This window comes from Scatophagus argus, chromosome 7, assembly GCF_020382885.2.
Source record: "Scatophagus argus isolate fScaArg1 chromosome 7, fScaArg1.pri, whole genome shotgun sequence".
Taxonomy (NCBI): Eukaryota; Metazoa; Chordata; class Actinopteri; family Scatophagidae; genus Scatophagus; species Scatophagus argus.
In genome coordinates, this window is record NC_058499.1 from 13,366,248 (window position 1) to 13,377,703 (window position 11,456).

Here is an 11,456-nt window from a genome sequence, read left to right on the forward strand (position 1 = left end):
TGCCTTCATATGTGTGCTTGTGTATCTGTCTACAGTGCACCTCAAAGACCCTACAGCTGCACTGATGATGTGAATCTCTCAGTATGGGGAGACACTGTATGTTCATGTGTGTGGGTTCTTTTTTGTTTTCAGGAGAAAGAGAGATGGAGGTGTGGTAGCAGTAGCATTACAGCACACCTGCCCACCATTAGAGGTTTATGATGTATCCATTTGCTGTGCACGTTTTGTTCTCTTTCCATCACTTTGTCCTTCTGTCTCTCTCCCTCTGTTTTCACAATTAAGGCCAAGTAATTACAGTGCTACTCATTCATTAGGGAATGTGAACTGAAGGCACATGAAATGCAAAAGACAGTGCGTGTAGCTCTTTTGTGTGAAAAGTGTACTACTTTTACTTTGACCCTCACATAACAATTATCTACTATGTGTGTATGTGTGTGTGTGTGTGTGTGTGTAGGCATGGTGTCCCAGACTTCTGACAGTCTAACAAGTGCAATGGGCTGTGACCATTAATTATTTACGAAGTGCGTTTTAGGCAGGAAAGACTGATGATCCATAAATAGGACAGAAAGATATCACAAAACACAACAGCTAAACAGCCAGAGAGACATGAAGCACATCCCACAATCCTTCTGAAGCAAGCACACCAATCCACATGGTATAAATACACCCTTGTGTGGGTCCTGTACATTGACTGAAAACAGATTTTGGAAAATATATGTATATCTGGGTAACTTTACGATCGGTAACTTGAGTTAAATCACGTTTATCACCAACTACCAATCAAAGTCAATAATCAGGTTCTCTGAGATGACTATTGATGTTCCATTCACACAGTCAGATAGCAACCAGTCCTTCCTGCATTGATTAGTAAGTCCATTTCGTGACCTGCATTAGGTTCAAAGGTTAAAGGCCGTATCATGTTATAAACATAGAATTTGATTTCCGGGACCTTACAAACAGCTGAAATTGAAAAGATTTGACCACACCAGCACTGATCTTTTCTTAGCAAAAAGAACTGCAGTTTCATGTTATTTAATTCACGCACTGTGATAGATAGTACATTGATGTACATGATGAAAATTGGATTAGCCATAAAATAAGTGGTGTGCTTCAGGGGCACACAGACTAAACTGTGCTCTCATGTGCAGTGGGTACTCCAAAAGGATTGTCCTCTAAAAGAGCTTTTAACCTTTGAGCACCACATAAAGTCTACAGCAGAAGTACTCAGCATTGTGGACTATTTTACACCAAATGCTTTAGTACACTGGGACCTTCACAAATGGTTTAGGACATGAGGACTGAGAAATGGTGGCGTAGTAGTTAGCACTGTTGCTTCACGATAAGAAGATCCTGGGCCTTTCTGTGTCGAGGTAGCATGTTCTCTCTGTGGTTGTGTGTGTTTCTTTCCAGTCCAGTCTGGCTTCCCCCCACCATCAAAAACATGAGCTTCCTGCTCATTCTCTTGACCAAAGCACTGGCTTAGAACTGAAGGTGGTACTTTGGATGGGTTAAATTGAGAGAAAGATGCATTACAAAGCTTAAATTATTAAATAACTGCTATGACTTTGTTTTTTTTATTTTTTTTATTTTTAAAAAATCACCATTCAATTAAGTTGCATATCATGGTGATTTATTATTTTTCTGGTTTTTGTCATTGTAAGATGAATATATTTGGAATGGGATTCAGACTGTTTGTACAAAATAAGCAATTTAAAAACATCATTACACACTGTGGGAAATAGTGCTGGAATTTTTCATGTTTTAACAGAGATTAATAGTTTTAAGAGATGAATCTACAGTATTAGAAAACTAATTGTTGCAGTCCTGGATACGTCTCTTATGTCTTATGCCCACTGACAGTTGACTCTGTCTCCATAAACTTTACAGTGTGTTTTGGTGGTGCACAGCTCATCTGACATAATGTGATTAAAAACGGCAGTGCAGCCTAAAAACAGACCAGGGTTGGGAAATGTGTGATAGCATTCATCAGATCCGCATTTCATCACTGTAGAGGGCGGCTGAGCCTGTCAGAAGGAGAATTACCCCTCTGTGGATGGCATCTATCAACTTAACTGTCATGTAATGACCCTGGTAGTCATTGTGGAGCATCATTCAACCTCTTCATGGTGCTGCAACATCCTGCTTAATTCATGCTCACACCCTGCCTGCCTGTTGTCACTGTCAATACATGAGGTGTACAGTGTGCTACAAGGAGCAGGTAGAGAGTAAGGGAGAGTATTGACCACAGTAGATCTCAGACAATTATGAATAAATATAACTGGTTTGGACAGGGGCGCAAGATCCTCAGTGTTGGTTGGTTTTGGCTGATTAAGGTGAGGTAGTGATGTATAAAAATCAATTACTACAGTCATCCCTAACTAACTAGAAGAATTTATGTCACTCTAACTCGATTTAACTTGATTTGCTCTCCCACATAGTCCTTGGATTCGTCGTCCTCGTGAAGACAAACTGTTACCACTGCAGTTCACTCTATTGTCTTGAAACAACTTTTTTTTTTTTACTTGTTTTTAAGACATCTATGGAAAGGCACACTGTTTTTATTTATGTGTTTATCCTCAACCCATGAAATAGGGGTGAATTTACAGAGAAGTTATTATTCCTGATGCAACAGGGGAGAAACAGAAGGTTTGCCTGTCATGTCACCTGACAGAAAAGTTACTGTACATAAATTGTTGGAAGACACTGGCAGAAAGCTTTGCATTGTCAGATTACTTGGGAATTGCATGGGAACCAAATTATTTTTTTGTCCTAAATTTTGTTTATGTGTAACACATGTTTTTGTTTTTTCCACTTAGATTAAGAACATATGTGGTATGCAGCAATAATTTGTTTTTCTTTTGTGAACCGGAAGGCTTTATTTGTACTGGATATCGCTGAGAGTCAAGTAATCCCTTGTGTAGTTGACAACGCAATGGTTATGACACAAAAATAAACAAATTAATTAATTTTCATTTTCATTCATTCATGCATCAACAATCGAGTATTTAAATTGCAATGGATAAAATAAATCAGCACGAGATACTTGACCTTGCCATTGCTGATATTGAAGTAGAGCTCCCCACTCTATTGGTATGTGCCCTGTTTAGTGATGAGGCTTGGCCCTGAAGCAGTGGATCAAAATAAACGAAATGGGGGTTGTAAGTGAACACCCCAATCCTCTATTTGTTTGGTGTAATATCACACATACACATATATAAGTACAAAAAGGCTCCAGCACCACCAAACAGGTTATACAACATGACCACAGAAAATTTACTGTATATTGTTATTTTCTATTTTAAGATTGTTCATCCCAAACATTGACCCGCATTTGGATCTACCCCTGGATATTAACATGCTGAGCTGACAACATTTTGAATTATTAGATAAATAATTATTATCACAAGTGTTGTACAAAGTCAGTTAAAACAGCCATTGTCACGTATACACAATATAGACAAAAGTATCCATACACACCTCTTTATGGGGCTGTGTCTCAGGGGTTGGCCTCCGCCCCTTACTTCAAGTGAAGGGAAATCTTAAAGCTTCAGCATACCAAGACATTTTGCACAATGCTATGCTTCTAACTTTGTGGCAACAGTTTGGGGAAGACCCTTTTCTATTCCAGGATGACTGTGCTCCAGTGCACTAAGCAAAGTCCATAAAGACATGGTTGGGTGAGTTTGGTGTGGAAGAACTTAACTGGCCCTCACAGAGCCCTGACCTCAACCCCATCCAACGCCTTTGGGATGAACTGGAACGTAGATTGCAATCCAGATCTTTTGGTCCATCATCAGTTTCTAAATTCACTATTGCTGTGGGGAAAAAATCCCACAGAAACACACCAAAATCTTGTGTAAAATCTTCCCAGGAGAGTAGAAACTGTTATGGCTGCAAAGCTGTCCATGTATTTAGAATGCAACTTCATTAAAGTGCCTGTTGGTGTGGCCCAATACTTTTGTCTATATAGTGTAGATTGGAAACTTAATCATTTTAACAGACACTAAAAGTTTTTGGAAGTGTCGCTGCCCAGTTGCCTTCACTCTTTCACAATAGAACTTTCTATTTGTAGTAGCCAGTGCATGACCACTAAGCCACCTTTCACTATCCATCCCACACACACACACACACACACACACACACACACACACACACACACACACACATACATTCCCTCTCACACACACTGCCTCCCTCCTCAAGCTCATCATTTATTAAAGAGTCTGATCTCTCTCTGAGACACACCATCACAGCTGTACATCCCACTGCCCTTTCGCTGCCTCCCCTGAGTGTGTGTGTGTGTGTGTGTGTGCGCATGCATGTGCATGTCTACGCATGTAGGGAAGGATGGATGTCAGTCAAGAGACAGTGTAATGCCAACACTGTGTGTGTATGTGTGCGTGTGCCTGCGTGCAACTCAGTGTGTGTTGTTGTTGCTGATGAGAGGTGAGCTGTGGGAAGCAGCAGTGATTTCCAGACACTTCCCTGTTTCCTCACTGGTGCATAACAGTGTAAGAAACATGTGGTGCGGAGCAACAGCAGTCATAAAAAGAAAACTTGAAAACCAAGAACTTCAGGAAATCTTCAAGAACAGAATGAAGGACCTGGTTTGTGGTATTCAGGTGACGCTTGCAGAAAATCACAATCTAAAGCACTGGTTATAAATCACAATGGTGATTATCACAAACACTTCTCAACACTGTAGCAACATCATGGTTTGATCATCTTGTAGGAGATCCTGCAGTGGGGGAAATAGTTTAGTGCAGGTGGTAATTAGAATATTCCTCAACAATCCTCCCACTTCATCATTTCCCATGTGAAAATAATTTTCTGTAAATGCAAACTTGGTGATGATGAGCTGAAAAAAAGGACAACGTGGTACAAAGGAACCATGATCTATCTACTAACACCCAGTGCAAAATGAATTGGAATAGGAAGTTTTACTTCAGCAACGGGATTCTTAGTGAAGTGCTAAACCAAAAATTGAGTGTGAGTATATTCCAAAAAGTAAGATGAGCTAGCACGTCTTAACTGTTCAAGTCATGGAGGACAAAATGACACCTTTTATTTGCCTCACATCTCAATAAAGAATGCTTACACATTTTGGCACAGATGTTTCATCAGTGTGTTTGCAGTGGGCTACACGGTTTAATTTCTGTGTTAAATGTTGTATTTTATGGTAGTAAGACAGAGGTTTAACACTGAAGATTATGGTATTGAAGAGAGGACGAGAAGAAGATATCCTAATCATGGGTTCCAGTGAGAGCCAAGCTCCAGAAATGCTGGATCCTCACACAAACTGATTTCTAAGACCCCAAATTCCCACATCTTTCCAAATTGGTGGAACTGGAGTTTAACCTGATTGGTGTGGACATGTAGCTGATGTATGTTGGGGTATAAAGTTTGAAAAATCATAAATGGGCACTTGCTTGACTGAAAAAATCTACCGCGATGAGTACGACTGTATGACAGCTAGCTGTCGTTACGTTGACAGTTTCAATGAATTTTTGGAGCACACAACAAATTAAAAAATCATTTAATATTGACGGTATGAAGGGCAAAAGCAAATCAGATATTCTGAGTTACCTACCTGTTTTATTAGTGTATTAGACTCCTTTTGACGCGACTGATGTTAGATTCCATGTTTCCGTCACCTGCTCTCCAGGTGTTGATGAAGACATGAAAGCAGAAAAAAAAGAATAGACTGAAAGCAGACAATTCATCATTCATTTTTACAGCATATTTAGTGCGCTCGCTCTAAGCAGAGCGTTTAATGTGATGTTAATTTAATTTAAACAACTTACAAAGAGTTAAATCAGTCATTTTAATTTGAAACGAATTCAGCACCATGGACAGCAACATCAAGAAGCTCTTGCATGCTGTTCTCAGGAACACCTGTAGAGCTTCAACATTATTTGTAGAAACACTTTCAGGCATTCACTGTTAAACAGTAAAATGGCTTCTTAATGTAGGGTACCATTATGTTCTGCCAGGTCTGTTTTTGGTGAGGTGGTTTTCAACTTGTGGCAGTATATATTGTATGTATGTGTAAAAAAAACAAAAAAAAAAAACAAAAAAAACAAAAAAACAAAACATCAGTTTTAAGAGGCACAGACTCATCACTTGTAATTCAATTCATAAGCAAAAAAATTGCAGCTTTACAGATCACAAATAGTTAACCATCAAATAATAATAGTAATTCTTCAGCATATTTAGACACATAATTATGTATAGATAGTATTTAAAAACCACTACGTAAAGAATTATGATTTCTGTACCACAGGTTAAGTGTCTTTAAGTCTCAAATGTACTTTTCAGAATTAAATTATAACACTGATAATGACTTAAGCTACACAGACAGCATGTATTAATGACTGCAAATTTGAAACTGTGCATCATAAAATCACATAAAAAGGTGAAAGATTGGAAAACATTTCCAATACACCTCATATGCAAAGAATATGCTTTCAATATGTGAACTAGAATTACCGCCTCTTGGTGGTACACCTCTGTGCTCCTGTCAAATTGCAGTTCACATCCATGTCTGTCCAGACGCATATAATACACACCGTGACTGATAGAGGGCTTTGTCACATGGTGCAGTAACAATCATCTGAAGCTTGTGATGGACCACATTGTTTCAAACTTGGATGTAAAGAACCAACAAGTTTCAAAACATGGATGCTTCACACACATCTTCAACCTGGCAGCGCTGAAGATCTTTACAAACAACACAGTTTTAAGGTGGACACACAAAATTAGTGTCACCAATTCAGTATCTGACTAACTGTGAAATATAAATAATAAAATATAGTCACTACCCTCTTCTCTTCCTCAGTTATGGTGCTGAATATTGGTCAGAAACATCCTTCTGCAGAACATTATGATGTCACAGTGAAGTTTGACATTTTGGATGTGAAATGTAATCACTTCATCATTGATTAGATCTTTTGTAATTTGCCCTGGTATGAATTCTTGAGTTGTGGGGAGGACATGTTTTCTGAAGTCACGGTGACCTTGACCTTTGACTACAAAAATCCAATCAGTTCATCTTTCAGTCCAAGTGCATGGTTGTGCCATATTTGAAGAAATTCTCACAAGCCATTTCTGCAAAATTGTGGTCACAAGAATGGCACAGATAGACAGACATACTATACTATACATACATAATATAAAATATTAAACATAATGTCTCTGGCACACTGCCTCTAAATGTAAAATGCCATCACCTAAAACACCAGAATGGAGGGGGGGAAAAAGATGGAGGATTTTGTGGGCTCTTTCTCTCTCAGAACACTGATCTGCTATTAAATACTCCACCCCATTTGTTTTTAAAGTTTAAACTGTAACTTGTGTTGATTACAGTTAATAACAAGAGTAAATGTCTACAGAACTTCAAAAAGCACTTTTCTGTATATCCATCTGCTCAGTACTTACCGTGTGTTCTGGATACAGAGATGCTTCTACCAATTAATGGTTAAACAAAGTTTCATCTCAGTCCTAGTGCACAATGTGAGCAGGTGTATTTGCATTTGTTAGGAATGTCTTACAGAGTGTATGGATGGGGGGCAGAGAAGTGGATCATGCAATAGTCTTCTATAGTAGTCTATCTATCTATCTATCTATCTATCTATCTATCTATCTGTCTGTCTATCTGTCTATCAATATAGGTGTGACTTCATAAATGTCTGTGGATGTTTTCATAGATTTTTCAAATGTGAAAACAGGCAGGAAAAAACATTATTGAAGTTAACTGAAACTGACATGAGTTCTGGCTGACCGCCACTATGCTCCATGAATGATAAAAGAACAAACCTATCACAGACTCTGAATATTTTGATAACTCAGAAGACGGCTGTATGGCTGGATCGAGAAAGCTGCATTACATAGAAATATGTGGACCTTATACAGACATTTCTATGGCCTTACATCAGAATTGACCATATTTTCCATTCGTAACCCTATCTGTTTATAACCAGCATTTAAATTAGGCATGGATGTGATCAATAGGACATCTTTAAACTTATCTTAATGGGTTATGCTGCTGTGTGATACTGAAACAAATCGTCAGGTTTGTTTGTACGAATCCTTACATTGAAAGTTTCATTCAAACACACTGCTGAACAGAAAATAAAACAGTCAGAGGAAGCCTTCAGGCAGCCCTTCAACCCATGATATTTTAAAATCAGCACAGCTTGTGCCATGTCACAACACGCCATCACACGCATGCATCCTCTCACAACTTTTATGCCAGTCCTCATATGCAGTAAAACTAGAGAACATCTCTGTTGCATATTTCTTTTCCTATGCACTGTGGTAGCTCTCTGCCAATGATGAGGTTCTGTACTGCATGCAGTCCAGTGAGTGGTGCTGTGCGGAAGCTACAAGGCCATTTACACACTCATACACACTAATGCACAAACACAAACTCATGTAAGCGCGTTTACCAGCATAAAAAATGCTGAAACTCAAGGCCAAATCCATTCACTGACAGACAACTGTGCCCTGACTCACACAAAGATGCACTTTTTCATAGCAAATACACAAGAACAAATACATCTATACAGTGGCATGTAAGCATGTCTTTAAGACTTAACAAGGCCACCAAATCCCCACCCACACTTGTGGCATCCTCCACAGGCTTTGACCCTCCAGTGCGCACAGAAAGACTCACTGACCAACAAAATATATTGCTCAAGTGTGAATGAATACATATATGAAATAATACACAAATACATACACTTTGGCGCAAACATACAAAATCTGCATATGCATGCACACAGACATTACATTATGTCGGTAAAGCAAAAATTCAGAGGCAAACTAATGTAATATACCAATGCAGTGTCATGCGGAAGTGTATAAAGATTTCAAAATTTTAAGATATATGAAAGACAAATATATTATCTTCTGAAAAGCAAATAATCGTTATTTTACATGCACATGCACGCTCATGTGCATGTACATATACACACATACACAAGCAACATGTTGACCCCACCCTAAAGAAATGAAAAAATTGTGCAAATTCCGCACTCAGTGCTTTATCCATTATTACGGCACCACAAATGCATTATTATTATTATTATTATTATTGTTGTTGTTGTTATTATTTCTATGTGTGCTATGGGACCAAGTGCCTCAGACATCTAGCGATACAGGCACTGCCCATCCCTCCTCTGTATAGATGGTTATTCTTTTAGTTCTCTCTAAAGGAGCACATATAATATGGGAGTTGATTTAAAATTCCTGTCTTCTGATGTTGATATTCCAGTCACAATACACTTTTAGATACAGCAATTATTACAGAGTAAAATAGGTTTTAGATTTTGTAAAATCTAAAATCTCTAAATTTCAGTTTTGAATTCAAATATTTGACATCAGTAACCCAGGAAAATTATCTTTGCTTGCAGCTTGTCATTTTTACATTTAGATTGAGGACAAGAGAAAGAAGGTACATTATGATCAAGACAAAGTTATTTACTGACTGGTCAGCTCGTTGATGTATACTCCTGATAATAGTTTCAAATAATAGGAAATAATTGAACACTGCATACAAAAGACAAGGGCACTGAGCTCTCTATTAGGTGTTATGAGGACCCACCTGCTCTGCAGGAATACAGCGCATGGCCCATGATTTTTTCCCTGATCTTCAGAATTATTGAATTCCAGTTGAAAACCATTTTGGGGAGGAAGTACATGTGGCATATATGCAGGAATACTTTATCTTTGCCCTTTAACTAATTCCAAGTTCTATGACAGCTTAAAGCTCAACTGCCTGTGAAAAATACGTATAGCATGTGATGTGGATATAGGAATTTTGGTCCTGCTGTACCTTTAGTATTGGTCCGCGCATCTCTTCTGTGGCGCAAGGTGTGGAGTGGTTCTTTGGGAGCGACCGGAAAGTCATTCATTGACCAGATACGGTTATCAAATCCACCTGTGTGCCCGTTTCCAGAGACGCTCTAGCCGCCCTTATTTTTCCCAGGAAGCTTAAAGCCACGGGACATGCCTTGGTGAGGTCTGTATGAACCTAAACAACTTCACGCAGCGTAAAATACGCAACTGCAGATACTCTTTGTTTCACCTTCCGTTATCTTTATTATGCATCTGCTGTGGAGATTAGCTACCATATCCTTTTTTTTATCACAACCCACGATCAGGAGGAGCATCTTATTAAAAGAAATACATAGGAAACACATTTATGCAGCACAACTGGGTGTTTAAATCCTCCGCAAAGTTCAAAGCAAATTGTTCCCCACCGTAGGATTGGCTGACGCGCGCTCGAACGGTCCCGGACTGACAATTTTTCACTGCATTCTTTCGCCTAACCCGAAATATAGGGTTGCAACACATTTGCCCACTAGTAAGGAGTGTATTATATTTGACCTACCTTGACGGGTTGGATCATTCAAAGGTTGCGCACAAATCTTCAGCTGCTAGAAGTTTGACTTAGTCTACTCCTGATCCCTCGGAGGAGTCGCACTGAGAGAGAGGATGGGCGCCACTGCTCTGCGCTCCAGCTCCGTGTGTGTGTATGTGCGTGTGTGAGCGCGCGTGCATCTCTCAGATAGAGAGAGAGAGAGAGAGAGAGAGAGAGAGAGAGAGAGATGGGGAGGGAAACAACAGACGTGGAGAGCTGTAGCCCCTTGCCAAAGGATGCTTCAGTCTCCTAGCAACAACAATCGATCTGGCAAGGAGACATTTTTATTGGATAAAAAGAAAACTTAGCCATTCACCCCCCTTAGCACATGTTTACCACTCAGAGCAACAACTCCGGCTCTACTGAGTGAAGAGAAAGATAGACGAGAGGGGAGAGAGAGTGTGAAAGAAGGGGGAGAGAGAGAGAGAGAGAGAGAGAGAGAGAGAGAGAGAGGTGATACCACATGAATGTTTAACTTGTGTGTTTGAGGTGCAGAATGACGTACAGAATCCATCTACATCAATCTGTCATTGAAACATGACTCCAAATATATATGGTTTAATAGACAGAATTTCACACCCCTTTTTTAGAATTTCATGCAAGCGCCATCAATGTTTTAACACAGTATTACACTCAGTGATGTCAGTGGCAAAAAAAAAACTGTCAGAGGAGCACTAAACCGTCCGTGCTTCATATCATTCAGATGTATTTGAAAAACCTGGCATTGGCTGCATGGTTCAGTGGTACAGATTTTGCACATGCAAACCTAAACACCTCTAGAGCTGTGACTAGAAGTGCACATCTACTTTTATCATATATTAACTTGATGCATGCTACATGGCAACCAAACACACACACACACACACACACACACACACACACACACACACACGCGTGCACTATTTTCTACAAGTTAGATTCCTCACTCTCTCTCTCTCTCTCGCTCTATGGTTTCCTCTATTTTTCCATCATGAGAACAGAAACAGTGGCAGTCAAAGTGTCTGTGTGTGTGTGTGCATGTACACACACATCT

General features: G+C 39.3%; 1 protein-coding gene across 2 annotated transcripts in view; it reads right to left on the reverse strand.

Moving 5' to 3' along the window:
• The window catches only part of grm3 (glutamate receptor, metabotropic 3), a 36,330-nt gene extending 25,776 nt beyond the window's left edge, over nt 1-10,554 (reverse strand). For both annotated transcript variants that reach the window (XM_046392987.1, XM_046392988.1), the window contains exons 1-2: nt 10,394-10,554; nt 5,591-5,654 (exon numbers count right to left, since the gene is read on the reverse strand). The gene's annotated coding sequence lies outside the window, so the exon portion shown is untranslated. The remainder of the gene's footprint in view (nt 1-5,590; nt 5,655-10,393) is intronic.
• Nucleotides 10,555-11,456: the final 902 nt, after the last annotated feature.